Here is a 19114-nt window from a genome sequence, read left to right as displayed (position 1 = left end):
GCCCTGGACAGCTCCCCGACAGGAAGTGGCCGGCGCCTCGCCCTCGCCTACCCGGGACACTGCTCCCCTGTAGCCAAAGGCCTATAGATAAGGCTTGGCCGTTCGTGGCCGTTCGGGGACGGGCGGGGCGGGCAAAGAAGGAAAAGGACTCTGTATTTTCCTTCATTGCTCAGAGAAGCCAAGGGCAGTGTCCACTTCTCTGCCTCCGTCCCTCCATCTCTCTCTCTCCCTCTCTCTCCCTCCTCCCTCCCTCCCTCCCTCCCTCCCTCCCTCCCTCCCTCCCTTTCCTCGTCTCTTTCCGTCTCTACCTCGATCCTACTGACTTGCTGGAAAACTTCCTCATTTCGTTCCCCAGTGAAATGGATCCAAAAACGAAGGAAACTCTGAGGCTGGAAAAGCAGTCTCCTTCTGACATTTTTCTCTTCCAAAGTGCAGCGTCTGGATGGAGAAGGGAATAAAAATAAAAAAAAAGTTCCAGAAAACGTGAAAAATATATAAATAAATAAATAAAGCGCGTTTGCGGCAGATCAATGACATAAATAAATAAATAAAGCAAGACGCGGTGACCAGGGTGGCTTTATTCTCGCGCAAACACAGTAGCGCCACTTTACAGGGTTTGGTAGTGAAGCGCTACTTTCGTTTTCTCATCTATCTTTCAACAGCATTGTTTTCCCCGGGTGGGGAAGTGCACCATTCCTGGAGGTACTGCAATACCAGGTTGATGCGTGGAGTGGACAGAGCAAGCTCCTATTCCATCTCCCTGTTCCAAAAATCAATTTAATATATGGTCCCCAGATAGAGGACGTATCAGATATTAAACTGATAAGAACAGATACTACACTTGATCTTAGCCAAAAGGCCGAGAAGCGATAACCAGAATGGTGCCAGAATTCGCACCTCCCGGAGCAATCTCCCTGGCTGACCCGGACCGGGGTCTTCCCTCGCACCGTCGCTTGAGGCCCTTTCGCCTCTTTTTCTGACTCCTAGTGGGAGCTCAGCATGTGCCCATAGAAAGGAGGCCCTGGCCTCGGGCCTTCTCCCGGCTCCCAGAGTCCTCCACGGCTCTCGCCTCGTTAGGCGTCACTTAGCATACCCACGTTGTCCTCTTTCTAGCATTTGCATGCCCCGCCCCTTCCTGTCCTCTGCTTCCAGCCGGCTGGCCGGAAAGCCTGGCAGCCGGGGGATGCTGGGAATCAGGCCAGGATGCCCTGGACAGCTCCCCGACAGGAAGTGGCCGGCGCCTCGCCCTCGCCTACCCGGGACACTGCTCCCCTGTAGCCAAAGGCCTATAGATAAGGCTTGGCCGTTCGTGGCCGTTCGGGGACGGGCGGGGCGGGCAAAGAAGGAAAAGGACTCTGTATTTTCCTTCATTGCTCAGAGAAGCCAAGGGCAGTGTCCACTTCTCTGCCTCCGTCCCTCCATCTCTCTCTCCCTCCCTCCCTCTCTCCCTCCCTCCCTCCCTCCCTCCCTCCCTCCCTCCCTCCCTCCTTCCTCGTCTCTTTCCGTCTCTACCTCGATCCTACTGACTTGCTGGAAAACTTCCTCATTTCGTTCCCCAGTGAAATGGATCCAAAAACGAAGGAAACTCTGAGGCTGGAAAAGCAGTCTCCTTCTGACATTTTTCTCTTCCAAAGTGCAGCGTCTGGATGGAGAAGGGAATAAAAATAAAAAAAAAGTTCCAGAAAACGTGAAAAATATATAAATAAATAAATAAAGCGCGTTTGCGGCAGATCAATGACATAAATAAATAAATAAAGCAAGACGCGGTGACCAGGGTGGCTTTATTCTCGCGCAAACACAGTAGCGCCACTTTACAGGGTTTGGTAGTGAAGCGCTACTTTCGTTTTCTCATCTATCTTTCAACAGCATTGTTTTCCCCGGGTGGGGAAGTGCACCATTCCTGGAGGTACTGCAATACCAGGTTGATGCGTGGAGTGGACAGAGCAAGCTCCTATTCCATCTCCCTGTTCCAAAAATCAATTTAATATATGGTCCCCAGATAGAGGACGTATCAGATATTAAACTGATAAGAACAGATACTACACTTGATCTTAGCCAAAAGGCCGAGAAGCGATAACCAGAATGGTGCCAGAATTCGCACCTCCCGGAGCAATCTCCCTGGCTGACCCGGACCGGGGTCTTCCCTCGCACCGTCGCTTGAGGCCCTTTCGCCTCTTTTTCTGACTCCTAGTGGGAGCTCAGCATGTGCCCATAGAAAGGAGGCCCTGGCCTCGGGCCTTCTCCCGGCTCCCAGAGTCCTCCACGGCTCTCGCCTCGTTAGGCGTCACTTAGCATACCCACGTTGTCCTCTTTCTAGCATTTGCATGCCCCGCCCCTTCCTGTCCTCTGCTTCCAGCCGGCTGGCCGGAAAGCCTGGCAGCCGGGGGATGCTGGGAATCAGGCCAGGATGCCCTGGACAGCTCCCCGACAGGAAGTGGCCGGCGCCTCGCCCTCGCCTACCCGGGACACTGCTCCCCTGTAGCCAAAGGCCTATAGATAAGGCTTGGCCGTTCGTGGCCGTTCGGGGACGGGCGGGGCGGGCAAAGAAGGAAAAGGACTCTGTATTTTCCTTCATTGCTCAGAGAAGCCAAGGGCAGTGTCCACTTCTCTGCCTCCGTCCCTCCATCTCTCTCTCCCTCCCTCCTCTCTCCTCCCTCCCTCCCTCCCTCCCTCCCTCCCTCCCTTTCCTCGTCTCTTTCCGTCTCTACCTCGATCCTACTGACTTGCTGGAAAACTTCCTCATTTCGTTCCCCAGTGAAATGGATCCAAAAACGAAGGAAACTCTGAGGCTGGAAAAGCAGTCTCCTTCTGACATTTTTCTCTTCCAAAGTGCAGCGTCTGGATGGAGAAGGGAATAAAAATAAAAAAAAAGTTCCAGAAAACGTGAAAAATATATAAATAAATAAATAAAGCGCGTTTGCGGCAGATCAATGACATAAATAAATAAATAAAGCAAGACGCGGTGACCAGGGTGGCTTTATTCTCGCGCAAACACAGTAGCGCCACTTTACAGGGTTTGGTAGTGAAGCGCTACTTTCGTTTTCTCATCTATCTTTCAACAGCATTGTTTTCCCCGGGTGGGGAAGTGCACCATTCCTGGAGGTACTGCAATACCAGGTTGATGCGTGGAGTGGACAGAGCAAGCTCCTATTCCATCTCCCTGTTCCAAAAATCAATTTAATATATGGTCCCCAGATAGAGGACGTATCAGATATTAAACTGATAAGAACAGATACTACACTTGATCTTAGCCAAAAGGCCGAGAAGCGATAACCAGAATGGTGCCAGAATTCGCACCTCCCGGAGCAATCTCCCTGGCTGACCCGGACCGGGGTCTTCCCTCGCACCGTCGCTTGAGGCCCTTTCGCCTCTTTTTCTGACTCCTAGTGGGAGCTCAGCATGTGCCCATAGAAAGGAGGCCCTGGCCTCGGGCCTTCTCCCGGCTCCCAGAGTCCTCCACGGCTCTCGCCTCGTTAGGCGTCACTTAGCATACCCACGTTGTCCTCTTTCTAGCATTTGCATGCCCCGCCCCTTCCTGTCCTCTGCTTCCAGCCGGCTGGCCGGAAAGCCTGGCAGCCGGGGGATGCTGGGAATCAGGCCAGGATGCCCTGGACAGCTCCCCGACAGGAAGTGGCCGGCGCCTCGCCCTCGCCTACCCGGGACACTGCTCCCCTGTAGCCAAAGGCCTATAGATAAGGCTTGGCCGTTCGTGGCCGTTCGGGGACGGGCGGGGCGGGCAAAGAAGGAAAAGGACTCTGTATTTTCCTTCATTGCTCAGAGAAGCCAAGGGCAGTGTCCACTTCTCTGCCTCCGTCCCTCCATCTCTCTCTCCCTCCCTCCCTCTCTCCCTCCCTCCCTCCCTCCCTCCCTCCCTCCCTCCCTCCCTTTCCTCGTCTCTTTCCGTCTCTACCTCGATCCTACTGACTTGCTGGAAAACTTCCTCATTTCGTTCCCCAGTGAAATGGATCCAAAAACGAAGGAAACTCTGAGGCTGGAAAAGCAGTCTCCTTCTGACATTTTTCTCTTCCAAAGTGCAGCGTCTGGATGGAGAAGGGAATAAAAATAAAAAAAAAGTTCCAGAAAACGTGAAAAATATATAAATAAATAAATAAAGCGCGTTTGCGGCAGATCAATGACATAAATAAATAAATAAAGCAAGACGCGGTGACCAGGGTGGCTTTATTCTCGCGCAAACACAGTAGCGCCACTTTACAGGGTTTGGTAGTGAAGCGCTACTTTCGTTTTCTCATCTATCTTTCAACAGCATTGTTTTCCCCGGGTGGGGAAGTGCACCATTCCTGGAGGTACTGCAATACCAGGTTGATGCGTGGAGTGGACAGAGCAAGCTCCTATTCCATCTCCCTGTTCCAAAAATCAATTTAATATATGGTCCCCAGATAGAGGACGTATCAGATATTAAACTGATAAGAACAGATACTACACTTGATCTTAGCCAAAAGGCCGAGAAGCGATAACCAGAATGGTGCCAGAATTCGCACCTCCCGGAGCAATCTCCCTGGCTGACCCGGACCGGGGTCTTCCCTCGCACCGTCGCTTGAGGCCCTTTCGCCTCTTTTTCTGACTCCTAGTGGGAGCTCAGCATGTGCCCATAGAAAGGAGGCCCTGGCCTCGGGCCTTCTCCCGGCTCCCAGAGTCCTCCACGGCTCTCGCCTCGTTAGGCGTCACTTAGCATACCCACGTTGTCCTCTTTCTAGCATTTGCATGCCCCGCCCCTTCCTGTCCTCTGCTTCCAGCCGGCTGGCCGGAAAGCCTGGCAGCCGGGGGATGCTGGGAATCAGGCCAGGATGCCCTGGACAGCTCCCCGACAGGAAGTGGCCGGCGCCTCGCCCTCGCCTACCCGGGACACTGCTCCCCTGTAGCCAAAGGCCTATAGATAAGGCTTGGCCGTTCGTGGCCGTTCGGGGACGGGCGGGGCGGGCAAAGAAGGAAAAGGACTCTGTATTTTCCTTCATTGCTCAGAGAAGCCAAGGGCAGTGTCCACTTCTCTGCCTCCGTCCCTCCATCTCTCTCTCCCTCCCTCCCTCTCTCCCTCCCTCCCTCCCTCCCTCCCTCCCTCCCTCCCTCCCTTTCCTCGTCTCTTTCCGTCTCTACCTCGATCCTACTGACTTGCTGGAAAACTTCCTCATTTCGTTCCCCAGTGAAATGGATCCAAAAACGAAGGAAACTCTGAGGCTGGAAAAGCAGTCTCCTTCTGACATTTTTCTCTTCCAAAGTGCAGCGTCTGGATGGAGAAGGGAATAAAAATAAAAAAAAAGTTCCAGAAAACGTGAAAAATATATAAATAAATAAATAAAGCGCGTTTGCGGCAGATCAATGACATAAATAAATAAATAAAGCAAGACGCGGTGACCAGGGTGGCTTTATTCTCGCGCAAACACAGTAGCGCCACTTTACAGGGTTTGGTAGTGAAGCGCTACTTTCGTTTTCTCATCTATCTTTCAACAGCATTGTTTTAACAGCATTGTTTTCCCCGGGTGGGGAAGTGCACCATTCCTGGAGGTACTGCAATACCAGGTTGATGCGTGGAGTGGACAGAGCAAGCTCCTATTCCATCTCCCTGTTCCAAAAATCAATTTAATATATGGTCCCCAGATAGAGGACGTATCAGATATTAAACTGATAAGAACAGATACTACACTTGATCTTAGCCAAAAGGCCGAGAAGCGATAACCAGAATGGTGCCAGAATTCGCACCTCCCGGAGCAATCTCCCTGGCTGACCCGGACCGGGGTCTTCCCTCGCACCGTCGCTTGAGGCCCTTTCGCCTCTTTTTCTGACTCCTAGTGGGAGCTCAGCATGTGCCCATAGAAAGGAGGCCCTGGCCTCGGGCCTTCTCCCGGCTCCCAGAGTCCTCCACGGCTCTCGCCTCGTTAGGCGTCACTTAGCATACCCACGTTGTCCTCTTTCTAGCATTTGCATGCCCCGCCCCTTCCTGTCCTCTGCTTCCAGCCGGCTGGCCGGAAAGCCTGGCAGCCGGGGGATGCTGGGAATCAGGCCAGGATGCCCTGGACAGCTCCCCGACAGGAAGTGGCCGGCGCCTCGCCCTCGCCTACCCGGGACACTGCTCCCCTGTAGCCAAAGGCCTATAGATAAGGCTTGGCCGTTCGTGGCCGTTCGGGGACGGGCGGGGCGGGCAAAGAAGGAAAAGGACTCTGTATTTTCCTTCATTGCTCAGAGAAGCCAAGGGCAGTGTCCACTTCTCTGCCTCCGTCCCTCCATCTCTCTCTCCCTCCCTCCTCTCTCCTCCCTCCCTCCCTCCCTCCCTCCCTCCCTCCCTTTCCTCGTCTCTTTCCGTCTCTACCTCGATCCTACTGACTTGCTGGAAAACTTCCTCATTTCGTTCCCCAGTGAAATGGATCCAAAAACGAAGGAAACTCTGAGGCTGGAAAAGCAGTCTCCTTCTGACATTTTTCTCTTCCAAAGTGCAGCGTCTGGATGGAGAAGGGAATAAAAATAAAAAAAAAGTTCCAGAAAACGTGAAAAATATATAAATAAATAAATAAAGCGCGTTTGCGGCAGATCAATGACATAAATAAATAAATAAAGCAAGACGCGGTGACCAGGGTGGCTTTATTCTCGCGCAAACACAGTAGCGCCACTTTACAGGGTTTGGTAGTGAAGCGCTACTTTCGTTTTCTCATCTATCTTTCAACAGCATTGTTTTCCCCGGGTGGGGAAGTGCACCATTCCTGGAGGTACTGCAATACCAGGTTGATGCGTGGAGTGGACAGAGCAAGCTCCTATTCCATCTCCCTGTTCCAAAAATCAATTTAATATATGGTCCCCAGATAGAGGACGTATCAGATATTAAACTGATAAGAACAGATACTACACTTGATCTTAGCCAAAAGGCCGAGAAGCGATAACCAGAATGGTGCCAGAATTCGCACCTCCCGGAGCAATCTCCCTGGCTGACCCGGACCGGGGTCTTCCCTCGCACCGTCGCTTGAGGCCCTTTCGCCTCTTTTTCTGACTCCTAGTGGGAGCTCAGCATGTGCCCATAGAAAGGAGGCCCTGGCCTCGGGCCTTCTCCCGGCTCCCAGAGTCCTCCACGGCTCTCGCCTCGTTAGGCGTCACTTAGCATACCCACGTTGTCCTCTTTCTAGCATTTGCATGCCCCGCCCCTTCCTGTCCTCTGCTTCCAGCCGGCTGGCCGGAAAGCCTGGCAGCCGGGGGATGCTGGGAATCAGGCCAGGATGCCCTGGACAGCTCCCCGACAGGAAGTGGCCGGCGCCTCGCCCTCGCCTACCCGGGACACTGCTCCCCTGTAGCCAAAGGCCTATAGATAAGGCTTGGCCGTTCGTGGCCGTTCGGGGACGGGCGGGGCGGGCAAAGAAGGAAAAGGACTCTGTATTTTCCTTCATTGCTCAGAGAAGCCAAGGGCAGTGTCCACTTCTCTGCCTCCGTCCCTCCATCTCTCTCTCCCTCCCTCCCTCTCCTCCCTCCCTCCCTCCCTCCCTCCCTCCCTCCCTTTCCTCGTCTCTTTCCGTCTCTACCTCGATCCTACTGACTTGCTGGAAAACTTCCTCATTTCGTTCCCCAGTGAAATGGATCCAAAAACGAAGGAAACTCTGAGGCTGGAAAAGCAGTCTCCTTCTGACATTTTTCTCTTCCAAAGTGCAGCGTCTGGATGGAGAAGGGAATAAAAATAAAAAAAAAGTTCCAGAAAACGTGAAAAATATATAAATAAATAAATAAAGCGCGTTTGCGGCAGATCAATGACATAAATAAATAAATAAAGCAAGACGCGGTGACCAGGGTGGCTTTATTCTCGCGCAAACACAGTAGCGCCACTTTACAGGGTTTGGTAGTGAAGCGCTACTTTCGTTTTCTCATCTATCTTTCAACAGCATTGTTTTCCCCGGGTGGGGAAGTGCACCATTCCTGGAGGTACTGCAATACCAGGTTGATGCGTGGAGTGGACAGAGCAAGCTCCTATTCCATCTCCCTGTTCCAAAAATCAATTTAATATATGGTCCCCAGATAGAGGACGTATCAGATATTAAACTGATAAGAACAGATACTACACTTGATCTTAGCCAAAAGGCCGAGAAGCGATAACCAGAATGGTGCCAGAATTCGCACCTCCCGGAGCAATCTCCCTGGCTGACCCGGACCGGGGTCTTCCCTCGCACCGTCGCTTGAGGCCCTTTCGCCTCTTTTTCTGACTCCTAGTGGGAGCTCAGCATGTGCCCATAGAAAGGAGGCCCTGGCCTCGGGCCTTCTCCCGGCTCCCAGAGTCCTCCACGGCTCTCGCCTCGTTAGGCGTCACTTAGCATACCCACGTTGTCCTCTTTCTAGCATTTGCATGCCCCGCCCCTTCCTGTCCTCTGCTTCCAGCCGGCTGGCCGGAAAGCCTGGCAGCCGGGGGATGCTGGGAATCAGGCCAGGATGCCCTGGACAGCTCCCCGACAGGAAGTGGCCGGCGCCTCGCCCTCGCCTACCCGGGACACTGCTCCCCTGTAGCCAAAGGCCTATAGATAAGGCTTGGCCGTTCGTGGCCGTTCGGGGACGGGCGGGGCGGGCAAAGAAGGAAAAGGACTCTGTATTTTCCTTCATTGCTCAGAGAAGCCAAGGGCAGTGTCCACTTCTCTGCCTCCGTCCCTCCATCTCTCTCTCCCTCCCTCCTCTCCCTCCCTCCCTCCCTCCCTCCCTCCCTCCCTCCCTCCCTCCCTCCCTTTCCTCGTCTCTTTCCGTCTCTACCTCGATCCTACTGACTTGCTGGAAAACTTCCTCATTTCGTTCCCCAGTGAAATGGATCCAAAAACGAAGGAAACTCTGAGGCTGGAAAAGCAGTCTCCTTCTGACATTTTTCTCTTCCAAAGTGCAGCGTCTGGATGGAGAAGGGAATAAAAATAAAAAAAAAGTTCCAGAAAACGTGAAAAATATATAAATAAATAAATAAAGCGCGTTTGCGGCAGATCAATGACATAAATAAATAAATAAAGCAAGACGCGGTGACCAGGGTGGCTTTATTCTCGCGCAAACACAGTAGCGCCACTTTACAGGGTTTGGTAGTGAAGCGCTACTTTCGTTTTCTCATCTATCTTTCAACAGCATTGTTTTCCCCGGGTGGGGAAGTGCACCATTCCTGGAGGTACTGCAATACCAGGTTGATGCGTGGAGTGGACAGAGCAAGCTCCTATTCCATCTCCCTGTTCCAAAAATCAATTTAATATATGGTCCCCAGATAGAGGACGTATCAGATATTAAACTGATAAGAACAGATACTACACTTGATCTTAGCCAAAAGGCCGAGAAGCGATAACCAGAATGGTGCCAGAATTCGCACCTCCCGGAGCAATCTCCCTGGCTGACCCGGACCGGGGTCTTCCCTCGCACCGTCGCTTGAGGCCCTTTCGCCTCTTTTTCTGACTCCTAGTGGGAGCTCAGCATGTGCCCATAGAAAGGAGGCCCTGGCCTCGGGCCTTCTCCCGGCTCCCAGAGTCCTCCACGGCTCTCGCCTCGTTAGGCGTCACTTAGCATACCCACGTTGTCCTCTTTCTAGCATTTGCATGCCCCGCCCCTTCCTGTCCTCTGCTTCCAGCCGGCTGGCCGGAAAGCCTGGCAGCCGGGGGATGCTGGGAATCAGGCCAGGATGCCCTGGACAGCTCCCCGACAGGAAGTGGCCGGCGCCTCGCCCTCGCCTACCCGGGACACTGCTCCCCTGTAGCCAAAGGCCTATAGATAAGGCTTGGCCGTTCGTGGCCGTTCGGGGACGGGCGGGGCGGGCAAAGAAGGAAAAGGACTCTGTATTTTCCTTCATTGCTCAGAGAAGCCAAGGGCAGTGTCCACTTCTCTGCCTCCGTCCCTCCATCTCTCTCTCCCTCCCTCCCTCTCTCCCTCCCTCCCTCCCTCCCTCCCTCCCTCCCTCCCTTTCCTCGTCTCTTTCCGTCTCTACCTCGATCCTACTGACTTGCTGGAAAACTTCCTCATTTCGTTCCCCAGTGAAATGGATCCAAAAACGAAGGAAACTCTGAGGCTGGAAAAGCAGTCTCCTTCTGACATTTTTCTCTTCCAAAGTGCAGCGTCTGGATGGAGAAGGGAATAAAAATAAAAAAAAAGTTCCAGAAAACGTGAAAAATATATAAATAAATAAATAAAGCGCGTTTGCGGCAGATCAATGACATAAATAAATAAATAAAGCAAGACGCGGTGACCAGGGTGGCTTTATTCTCGCGCAAACACAGTAGCGCCACTTTACAGGGTTTGGTAGTGAAGCGCTACTTTCGTTTTCTCATCTATCTTTCAACAGCATTGTTTTCCCCGGGTGGGGAAGTGCACCATTCCTGGAGGTACTGCAATACCAGGTTGATGCGTGGAGTGGACAGAGCAAGCTCCTATTCCATCTCCCTGTTCCAAAAATCAATTTAATATATGGTCCCCAGATAGAGGACGTATCAGATATTAAACTGATAAGAACAGATACTACACTTGATCTTAGCCAAAAGGCCGAGAAGCGATAACCAGAATGGTGCCAGAATTCGCACCTCCCGGAGCAATCTCCCTGGCTGACCCGGACCGGGGTCTTCCCTCGCACCGTCGCTTGAGGCCCTTTCGCCTCTTTTTCTGACTCCTAGTGGGAGCTCAGCATGTGCCCATAGAAAGGAGGCCCTGGCCTCGGGCCTTCTCCCGGCTCCCAGAGTCCTCCACGGCTCTCGCCTCGTTAGGCGTCACTTAGCATACCCACGTTGTCCTCTTTCTAGCATTTGCATGCCCCGCCCCTTCCTGTCCTCTGCTTCCAGCCGGCTGGCCGGAAAGCCTGGCAGCCGGGGGATGCTGGGAATCAGGCCAGGATGCCCTGGACAGCTCCCCGACAGGAAGTGGCCGGCGCCTCGCCCTCGCCTACCCGGGACACTGCTCCCCTGTAGCCAAAGGCCTATAGATAAGGCTTGGCCGTTCGTGGCCGTTCGGGGACGGGCGGGGCGGGCAAAGAAGGAAAAGGACTCTGTATTTTCCTTCATTGCTCAGAGAAGCCAAGGGCAGTGTCCACTTCTCTGCCTCCGTCCCTCCATCTCTCTCTCCCTCCCTCCCTCTCTCCCTCCTCCCTCCCTCCCTCCCTCCCTCCCTCCCTCCCTTTCCTCGTCTCTTTCCGTCTCTACCTCGATCCTACTGACTTGCTGGAAAACTTCCTCATTTCGTTCCCCAGTGAAATGGATCCAAAAACGAAGGAAACTCTGAGGCTGGAAAAGCAGTCTCCTTCTGACATTTTTCTCTTCCAAAGTGCAGCGTCTGGATGGAGAAGGGAATAAAAATAAAAAAAAAGTTCCAGAAAACGTGAAAAATATATAAATAAATAAATAAAGCGCGTTTGCGGCAGATCAATGACATAAATAAATAAATAAAGCAAGACGCGGTGACCAGGGTGGCTTTATTCTCGCGCAAACACAGTAGCGCCACTTTACAGGGTTTGGTAGTGAAGCGCTACTTTCGTTTTCTCATCTATCTTTCAACAGCATTGTTTTCCCCGGGTGGGGAAGTGCACCATTCCTGGAGGTACTGCAATACCAGGTTGATGCGTGGAGTGGACAGAGCAAGCTCCTATTCCATCTCCCTGTTCCAAAAATCAATTTAATATATGGTCCCCAGATAGAGGACGTATCAGATATTAAACTGATAAGAACAGATACTACACTTGATCTTAGCCAAAAGGCCGAGAAGCGATAACCAGAATGGTGCCAGAATTCGCACCTCCCGGAGCAATCTCCCTGGCTGACCCGGACCGGGGTCTTCCCTCGCACCGTCGCTTGAGGCCCTTTCGCCTCTTTTTCTGACTCCTAGTGGGAGCTCAGCATGTGCCCATAGAAAGGAGGCCCTGGCCTCGGGCCTTCTCCCGGCTCCCAGAGTCCTCCACGGCTCTCGCCTCGTTAGGCGTCACTTAGCATACCCACGTTGTCCTCTTTCTAGCATTTGCATGCCCCGCCCCTTCCTGTCCTCTGCTTCCAGCCGGCTGGCCGGAAAGCCTGGCAGCCGGGGGATGCTGGGAATCAGGCCAGGATGCCCTGGACAGCTCCCCGACAGGAAGTGGCCGGCGCCTCGCCCTCGCCTACCCGGGACACTGCTCCCCTGTAGCCAAAGGCCTATAGATAAGGCTTGGCCGTTCGTGGCCGTTCGGGGACGGGCGGGGCGGGCAAAGAAGGAAAAGGACTCTGTATTTTCCTTCATTGCTCAGAGAAGCCAAGGGCAGTGTCCACTTCTCTGCCTCCGTCCCTCCATCTCTCTCTCCCTCCCTCCCTCTCCCTCCCTCCCTCCCTCCCTCCCTCCCTCCCTCCCTTTCCTCGTCTCTTTCCGTCTCTACCTCGATCCTACTGACTTGCTGGAAAACTTCCTCATTTCGTTCCCCAGTGAAATGGATCCAAAAACGAAGGAAACTCTGAGGCTGGAAAAGCAGTCTCCTTCTGACATTTTTCTCTTCCAAAGTGCAGCGTCTGGATGGAGAAGGGAATAAAAATAAAAAAAAAGTTCCAGAAAACGTGAAAAATATATAAATAAATAAATAAAGCGCGTTTGCGGCAGATCAATGACATAAATAAATAAATAAAGCAAGACGCGGTGACCAGGGTGGCTTTATTCTCGCGCAAACACAGTAGCGCCACTTTACAGGGTTTGGTAGTGAAGCGCTACTTTCGTTTTCTCATCTATCTTTCAACAGCATTGTTTTCCCCGGGTGGGGAAGTGCACCATTCCTGGAGGTACTGCAATACCAGGTTGATGCGTGGAGTGGACAGAGCAAGCTCCTATTCCATCTCCCTGTTCCAAAAATCAATTTAATATATGGTCCCCAGATAGAGGACGTATCAGATATTAAACTGATAAGAACAGATACTACACTTGATCTTAGCCAAAAGGCCGAGAAGCGATAACCAGAATGGTGCCAGAATTCGCACCTCCCGGAGCAATCTCCCTGGCTGACCCGGACCGGGGTCTTCCCTCGCACCGTCGCTTGAGGCCCTTTCGCCTCTTTTTCTGACTCCTAGTGGGAGCTCAGCATGTGCCCATAGAAAGGAGGCCCTGGCCTCGGGCCTTCTCCCGGCTCCCAGAGTCCTCCACGGCTCTCGCCTCGTTAGGCGTCACTTAGCATACCCACGTTGTCCTCTTTCTAGCATTTGCATGCCCCGCCCCTTCCTGTCCTCTGCTTCCAGCCGGCTGGCCGGAAAGCCTGGCAGCCGGGGGATGCTGGGAATCAGGCCAGGATGCCCTGGACAGCTCCCCGACAGGAAGTGGCCGGCGCCTCGCCCTCGCCTACCCGGGACACTGCTCCCCTGTAGCCAAAGGCCTATAGATAAGGCTTGGCCGTTCGTGGCCGTTCGGGGACGGGCGGGGCGGGCAAAGAAGGAAAAGGACTCTGTATTTTCCTTCATTGCTCAGAGAAGCCAAGGGCAGTGTCCACTTCTCTGCCTCCGTCCCTCCATCTCTCTCTCCCTCCCTCCCTCTCCTCCCTCCCTCCCTCCCTCCCTCCCTCCCTCCCTTTCCTCGTCTCTTTCCGTCTCTACCTCGATCCTACTGACTTGCTGGAAAACTTCCTCATTTCGTTCCCCAGTGAAATGGATCCAAAAACGAAGGAAACTCTGAGGCTGGAAAAGCAGTCTCCTTCTGACATTTTTCTCTTCCAAAGTGCAGCGTCTGGATGGAGAAGGGAATAAAAATAAAAAAAAAGTTCCAGAAAACGTGAAAAATATATAAATAAATAAATAAAGCGCGTTTGCGGCAGATCAATGACATAAATAAATAAATAAAGCAAGACGCGGTGACCAGGGTGGCTTTATTCTCGCGCAAACACAGTAGCGCCACTTTACAGGGTTTGGTAGTGAAGCGCTACTTTCGTTTTCTCATCTATCTTTCAACAGCATTGTTTTCCCCGGGTGGGGAAGTGCACCATTCCTGGAGGTACTGCAATACCAGGTTGATGCGTGGAGTGGACAGAGCAAGCTCCTATTCCATCTCCCTGTTCCAAAAATCAATTTAATATATGGTCCCCAGATAGAGGACGTATCAGATATTAAACTGATAAGAACAGATACTACACTTGATCTTAGCCAAAAGGCCGAGAAGCGATAACCAGAATGGTGCCAGAATTCGCACCTCCCGGAGCAATCTCCCTGGCTGACCCGGACCGGGGTCTTCCCTCGCACCGTCGCTTGAGGCCCTTTCGCCTCTTTTTCTGACTCCTAGTGGGAGCTCAGCATGTGCCCATAGAAAGGAGGCCCTGGCCTCGGGCCTTCTCCCGGCTCCCAGAGTCCTCCACGGCTCTCGCCTCGTTAGGCGTCACTTAGCATACCCACGTTGTCCTCTTTCTAGCATTTGCATGCCCCGCCCCTTCCTGTCCTCTGCTTCCAGCCGGCTGGCCGGAAAGCCTGGCAGCCGGGGGATGCTGGGAATCAGGCCAGGATGCCCTGGACAGCTCCCCGACAGGAAGTGGCCGGCGCCTCGCCCTCGCCTACCCGGGACACTGCTCCCCTGTAGCCAAAGGCCTATAGATAAGGCTTGGCCGTTCGTGGCCGTTCGGGGACGGGCGGGGCGGGCAAAGAAGGAAAAGGACTCTGTATTTTCCTTCATTGCTCAGAGAAGCCAAGGGCAGTGTCCACTTCTCTGCCTCCGTCCCTCCATCTCTCTCTCCCTCCCTCCCTCTCCTCCCTCCCTCCCTCCCTCCCTCCCTCCCTCCCTCCCTTTCCTCGTCTCTTTCCGTCTCTACCTCGATCCTACTGACTTGCTGGAAAACTTCCTCATTTCGTTCCCCAGTGAAATGGATCCAAAAACGAAGGAAACTCTGAGGCTGGAAAAGCAGTCTCCTTCTGACATTTTTCTCTTCCAAAGTGCAGCGTCTGGATGGAGAAGGGAATAAAAATAAAAAAAAAGTTCCAGAAAACGTGAAAAATATATAAATAAATAAATAAAGCGCGTTTGCGGCAGATCAATGACATAAATAAATAAATAAAGCAAGACGCGGTGACCAGGGTGGCTTTATTCTCGCGCAAACACAGTAGCGCCACTTTACAGGGTTTGGTAGTGAAGCGCTACTTTCGTTTTCTCATCTATCTTTCAACAGCATTGTTTTCCCCGGGTGGGGAAGTGCACCATTCCTGGAGGTACTGCAATACCAGGTTGATGCGTGGAGTGGACAGAGCAAGCTCCTATTCCATCTCCCTGTTCCAAAAATCAATTTAATATATGGTCCCCAGATAGAGGACGTATCAGATATTAAACTGATAAGAACAGATACTACACTTGATCTTAGCCAAAAGGCCGAGAAGCGATAACCAGAATGGTGCCAGAATTCGCACCTCCCGGAGCAATCTCCCTGGCTGACCCGGACCGGGGTCTTCCCTCGCACCGTCGCTTGAGGCCCTTTCGCCTCTTTTTCTGACTCCTAGTGGGAGCTCAGCATGTGCCCATAGAAAGGAGGCCCTGGCCTCGGGCCTTCTCCCGGCTCCCAGAGTCCTCCACGGCTCTCGCCTCGTTAGGCGTCACTTAGCATACCCACGTTGTCCTCTTTCTAGCATTTGCATGCCCCGCCCCTTCCTGTCCTCTGCTTCCAGCCGGCTGGCCGGAAAGCCTGGCAGCCGGGGGATGCTGGGAATCAGGCCAGGATGCCCTGGACAGCTCCCCGACAGGAAGTGGCCGGCGCCTCGCCCTCGCCTACCCGGGACACTGCTCCCCTGTAGCCAAAGGCCTATAGATAAGGCTTGGCCGTTCGTGGCCGTTCGGGGACGGGCGGGGCGGGCAAAGAAGGAAAAGGACTCTGTATTTTCCTTCATTGCTCAGAGAAGCCAAGGGCAGTGTCCACTTCTCTGCCTCCGTCCCTCCATCTCTCTCTCCCTCCCTCCCTCTCTCCCTCCCTCCCTCCCTCCCTCCCTCCCTCCCTCCCTCCCTCCCTTTCCTCGTCTCTTTCCGTCTCTACCTCGATCCTACTGACTTGCTGGAAAACTTCCTCATTTCGTTCCCCAGTGAAATGGATCCAAAAACGAAGGAAACTCTGAGGCTGGAAAAGCAGTCTCCTTCTGACATTTTTCTCTTCCAAAGTGCAGCGTCTGGATGGAGAAGGGAATAAAAATAAAAAAAAAGTTCCAGAAAACGTGAAAAATATATAAATAAATAAATAAAGCGCGTTTGCGGCAGATCAATGACATAAATAAATAAATAAAGCAAGACGCGGTGACCAGGGTGGCTTTATTCTCGCGCAAACACAGTAGCGCCACTTTACAGGGTTTGGTAGTGAAGCGCTACTTTCGTTTTCTCATCTATCTTTCAACAGCATTGTTTTCCCCGGGTGGGGAAGTGCACCATTCCTGGAGGTACTGCAATACCAGGTTGATGCGTGGAGTGGACAGAGCAAGCTCCTATTCCATCTCCCTGTTCCAAAAATCAATTTAATATATGGTCCCCAGATAGAGGACGTATCAGATATTAAACTGATAAGAACAGATACTACACTTGATCTTAGCCAAAAGGCCGAGAAGCGATAACCAGAATGGTGCCAGAATTCGCACCTCCCGGAGCAATCTCCCTGGCTGACCCGGACCGGGGTCTTCCCTCGCACCGTCGCTTGAGGCCCTTTCGCCTCTTTTTCTGACTCCTAGTGGGAGCTCAGCATGTGCCCATAGAAAGGAGGCCCTGGCCTCGGGCCTTCTCCCGGCTCCCAGAGTCCTCCACGGCTCTCGCCTCGTTAGGCGTCACTTAGCATACCCACGTTGTCCTCTTTCTAGCATTTGCATGCCCCGCCCCTTCCTGTCCTCTGCTTCCAGCCGGCTGGCCGGAAAGCCTGGCAGCCGGGGGATGCTGGGAATCAGGCCAGGATGCCCTGGACAGCTCCCCGACAGGAAGTGGCCGGCGCCTCGCCCTCGCCTACCCGGGACACTGCTCCCCTGTAGCCAAAGGCCTATAGATAAGGCTTGGCCGTTCGTGGCCGTTCGGGGACGGGCGGGGCGGGCAAAGAAGGAAAAGGACTCTGTATTTTCCTTCATTGCTCAGAGAAGCCAAGGGCAGTGTCCACTTCTCTGCCTCCGTCCCTCCATCTCTCTCTCCCTCCCTCCTCTCTCCCTCCCTCCCTCCCTCCCTCCCTCCCTCCCTCCCTTTCCTCGTCTCTTTCCGTCTCTACCTCGATCCTACTGACTTGCTGGAAAACTTCCTCATTTCGTTCCCCAGTGAAATGGATCCAAAAACGAAGGAAACTCTGAGGCTGGAAAAGCAGTCTCCTTCTGACATTTTTCTCTTCCAAAGTGCAGCGTCTGGATGGAGAAGGGAATAAAAATAAAAAAAAAGTTCCAGAAAACGTGAAAAATATATAAATAAATAAATAAAGCGCGTTTGCGGCAGATCAATGACATAAATAAATAAATAAAGCAAGACGCGGTGACCAGGGTGGCTTTATTCTCGCGCAAACACAGTAGCGCCACTTTACAGGGTTTGGTAGTGAAGCGCTACTTTCGTTTTCTCATCTATCTTTCAACAGCATTGTTTTCCCCGGGTGGGGAAGTGCACCATTCCTGGAGGTACTGCAATACCAGGTTGATGCGTGGAGTGGACAGAGCAAGCTCCTATTCCATCTCCCTGTTCCAAAAATCAATTTAATATATGGTCCCCAGATAGAGGACGTATCAGATATTAAACTGATAAGAACAGATACTACACTTGATCTTAGCCAAAAGGCCGAGAAGCGATAACCAGAATGGTGCCAGAATTCGCACCTCCCGGAGCAATCTCCCTGGCTGACCCGGACCGGGGTCTTCCCTCGCACCGTCGCTTGAGGCCCTTTCGCCTCTTTTTCTGACTCCTAGTGGGAGCTCAGCATGTGCCCATAGAAAGGAGGCCCTGGCCTCGGGCCTTCTCCCGGCTCCCAGAGTCCTCCACGGCTCTCGCCTCGTTAGGCGTCACTTAGCATACCCACGTTGTCCTCTTTCTAGCATTTGCATGCCCCGCCCCTTCCTGTCCTCTGCTTCCAGCCGGCTGGCCGGAAAGCCTGGCAGCCGGGGGATGCTGGGAATCAGGCCAGGATGCCCTGGACAGCTCCCCGACAGGAAGTGGCCGGCGCCTCGCCCTCGCCTACCCGGGACACTGCTCCCCTGTAGCCAAAGGCCTATAGATAAGGCTTGGCCGTTCGTGGCCGTTCGGGGACGGGCGGGGCGGGCAAAGAAGGAAAAGGACTCTGTATTTTCCTTCATTGCTCAGAGAAGCCAAGGGCAGTGTCCACTTCTCTGCCTCCGTCCCTCCATCTCTCTCTCCCTCCCTCCCTCTCTCCCTCCCTCCCTCCCTCCCTCCCTCCCTCCCTCCCTTTCCTCGTCTCTTTCCGTCTCTACCTCGATCCTACTGACTTGCTGGAAAACTTCCTCATTTCGTTCCCCAGTGAAATGGATCCAAAAACGAAGGAAACTCTGAGGCTGGAAAAGCAGTCTCCTTCTGACATTTTTCTCTTCCAAAGTGCAGCGTCTGGATGGAGAAGGGAATAAAAATAAAAAAAAAGTTCCAGAAAACGTGAAAAATATATAAATAAATAAATAAAGCGCGTTTGCGGCAGATCAATGACATAAATAAATAAATAAAGCAAGACGCGGTGACCAGGGTGGCTTTATTCTCGCGCAAACACAGTAGCGCCACTTTACAGGGTTTGGTAGTGAAGCGCTACTTTCGTTTTCTCATCTATCTTTCAACAGCATTGTTTTCCCCGGGTGGGGAAGTGCACCATTCCTGGAGGTACTGCAATACCAGGTTGATGCGTGGAGTGGACAGAGCAAGCTCCTATTCCATCTCCCTGTTCCAAAAATCAATTTAATATATGGTCCCCAGATAGAGGACGTATCAGATATTAAACTGATAAGAACAGATACTACACTTGATCTTAGCCAAAAGGCCGAGAAGCGATAACCAGAATGGTGCCAGAATTCGCACCTCCCGGAGCAATCTCCCTGGCTGACCCGGACCGGGGTCTTCCCTCGCACCGTCGCTTGAGGCCCTTTCGCCTCTTTTTCTGACTCCTAGTGGGAGCTCAGCATGTGCCCATAGAAAGGAGGCCCTGGCCTCGGGCCTTCTCCCGGCTCCCAGAGTCCTCCACGGCTCTCGCCTCGTTAGGCGTCACTTAGCATACCCACGTTGTCCTCTT

General features: G+C 52.9%; 16 non-coding genes across 16 annotated transcripts; all 16 read right to left on the bottom strand.

Annotated features, from left to right (window-relative positions):
- Nucleotides 1–680: 680 nt before the first annotated feature.
- Nucleotides 681–871, bottom strand: LOC146817468 (U2 spliceosomal RNA). Its single transcript, XR_014964836.1, has one exon. It is a non-coding gene; the product is annotated as a U2 spliceosomal RNA (small nuclear RNA).
- Nucleotides 872–1884: 1013 nt separating this feature from the next.
- Nucleotides 1885–2075, bottom strand: LOC146817467 (U2 spliceosomal RNA). Its single transcript, XR_014964835.1, has one exon. It is a non-coding gene; the product is annotated as a U2 spliceosomal RNA (small nuclear RNA).
- A 1005-nt stretch (nt 2076–3080) lies between these two features.
- On the bottom strand, nt 3081–3271 carry LOC146817466 (U2 spliceosomal RNA). Its single transcript, XR_014964833.1, has one exon. It is a non-coding gene; the product is annotated as a U2 spliceosomal RNA (small nuclear RNA).
- Nucleotides 3272–4282: 1011 nt separating this feature from the next.
- On the bottom strand, nt 4283–4473 carry LOC146817465 (U2 spliceosomal RNA). Its single transcript, XR_014964832.1, has one exon. It is a non-coding gene; the product is annotated as a U2 spliceosomal RNA (small nuclear RNA).
- Nucleotides 4474–5498: 1025 nt separating this feature from the next.
- LOC146817464 (U2 spliceosomal RNA) lies at nt 5499–5689 on the bottom strand. Its single transcript, XR_014964831.1, has one exon. It is a non-coding gene; the product is annotated as a U2 spliceosomal RNA (small nuclear RNA).
- A 1005-nt stretch (nt 5690–6694) lies between these two features.
- Nucleotides 6695–6885, bottom strand: LOC146817463 (U2 spliceosomal RNA). Its single transcript, XR_014964830.1, has one exon. It is a non-coding gene; the product is annotated as a U2 spliceosomal RNA (small nuclear RNA).
- A 1004-nt stretch (nt 6886–7889) lies between these two features.
- Nucleotides 7890–8080, bottom strand: LOC146817462 (U2 spliceosomal RNA). The gene has a single exon (XR_014964829.1). It is a non-coding gene; the product is annotated as a U2 spliceosomal RNA (small nuclear RNA).
- A 1016-nt stretch (nt 8081–9096) lies between these two features.
- On the bottom strand, nt 9097–9287 carry LOC146817461 (U2 spliceosomal RNA). Its single transcript, XR_014964828.1, has one exon. It is a non-coding gene; the product is annotated as a U2 spliceosomal RNA (small nuclear RNA).
- A 1007-nt stretch (nt 9288–10294) lies between these two features.
- On the bottom strand, nt 10295–10485 carry LOC146817460 (U2 spliceosomal RNA). Its single transcript, XR_014964827.1, has one exon. It is a non-coding gene; the product is annotated as a U2 spliceosomal RNA (small nuclear RNA).
- Nucleotides 10486–11495: 1010 nt separating this feature from the next.
- Nucleotides 11496–11686, bottom strand: LOC146817459 (U2 spliceosomal RNA). The gene has a single exon (XR_014964826.1). It is a non-coding gene; the product is annotated as a U2 spliceosomal RNA (small nuclear RNA).
- A 1005-nt stretch (nt 11687–12691) lies between these two features.
- LOC146817458 (U2 spliceosomal RNA) lies at nt 12692–12882 on the bottom strand. Its single transcript, XR_014964825.1, has one exon. It is a non-coding gene; the product is annotated as a U2 spliceosomal RNA (small nuclear RNA).
- Nucleotides 12883–13886: 1004 nt separating this feature from the next.
- On the bottom strand, nt 13887–14077 carry LOC146817457 (U2 spliceosomal RNA). Its single transcript, XR_014964824.1, has one exon. It is a non-coding gene; the product is annotated as a U2 spliceosomal RNA (small nuclear RNA).
- A 1008-nt stretch (nt 14078–15085) lies between these two features.
- LOC146817456 (U2 spliceosomal RNA) lies at nt 15086–15276 on the bottom strand. The gene has a single exon (XR_014964822.1). It is a non-coding gene; the product is annotated as a U2 spliceosomal RNA (small nuclear RNA).
- A 1015-nt stretch (nt 15277–16291) lies between these two features.
- Nucleotides 16292–16482, bottom strand: LOC146817455 (U2 spliceosomal RNA). The gene has a single exon (XR_014964821.1). It is a non-coding gene; the product is annotated as a U2 spliceosomal RNA (small nuclear RNA).
- A 1006-nt stretch (nt 16483–17488) lies between these two features.
- On the bottom strand, nt 17489–17679 carry LOC146817454 (U2 spliceosomal RNA). Its single transcript, XR_014964820.1, has one exon. It is a non-coding gene; the product is annotated as a U2 spliceosomal RNA (small nuclear RNA).
- A 1007-nt stretch (nt 17680–18686) lies between these two features.
- Nucleotides 18687–18877, bottom strand: LOC146817453 (U2 spliceosomal RNA). Its single transcript, XR_014964819.1, has one exon. It is a non-coding gene; the product is annotated as a U2 spliceosomal RNA (small nuclear RNA).
- Between the last annotated feature and the right edge of the window lie 237 nt (nt 18878–19114).

This window comes from Triturus cristatus, chromosome 6, assembly GCF_964204655.1.
Source record: "Triturus cristatus chromosome 6, aTriCri1.1, whole genome shotgun sequence".
Classification (NCBI taxonomy): domain Eukaryota; kingdom Metazoa; phylum Chordata; class Amphibia; order Caudata; family Salamandridae; genus Triturus; species Triturus cristatus.
This window is presented reverse-complemented; position numbering and strand designations above follow the sequence as displayed.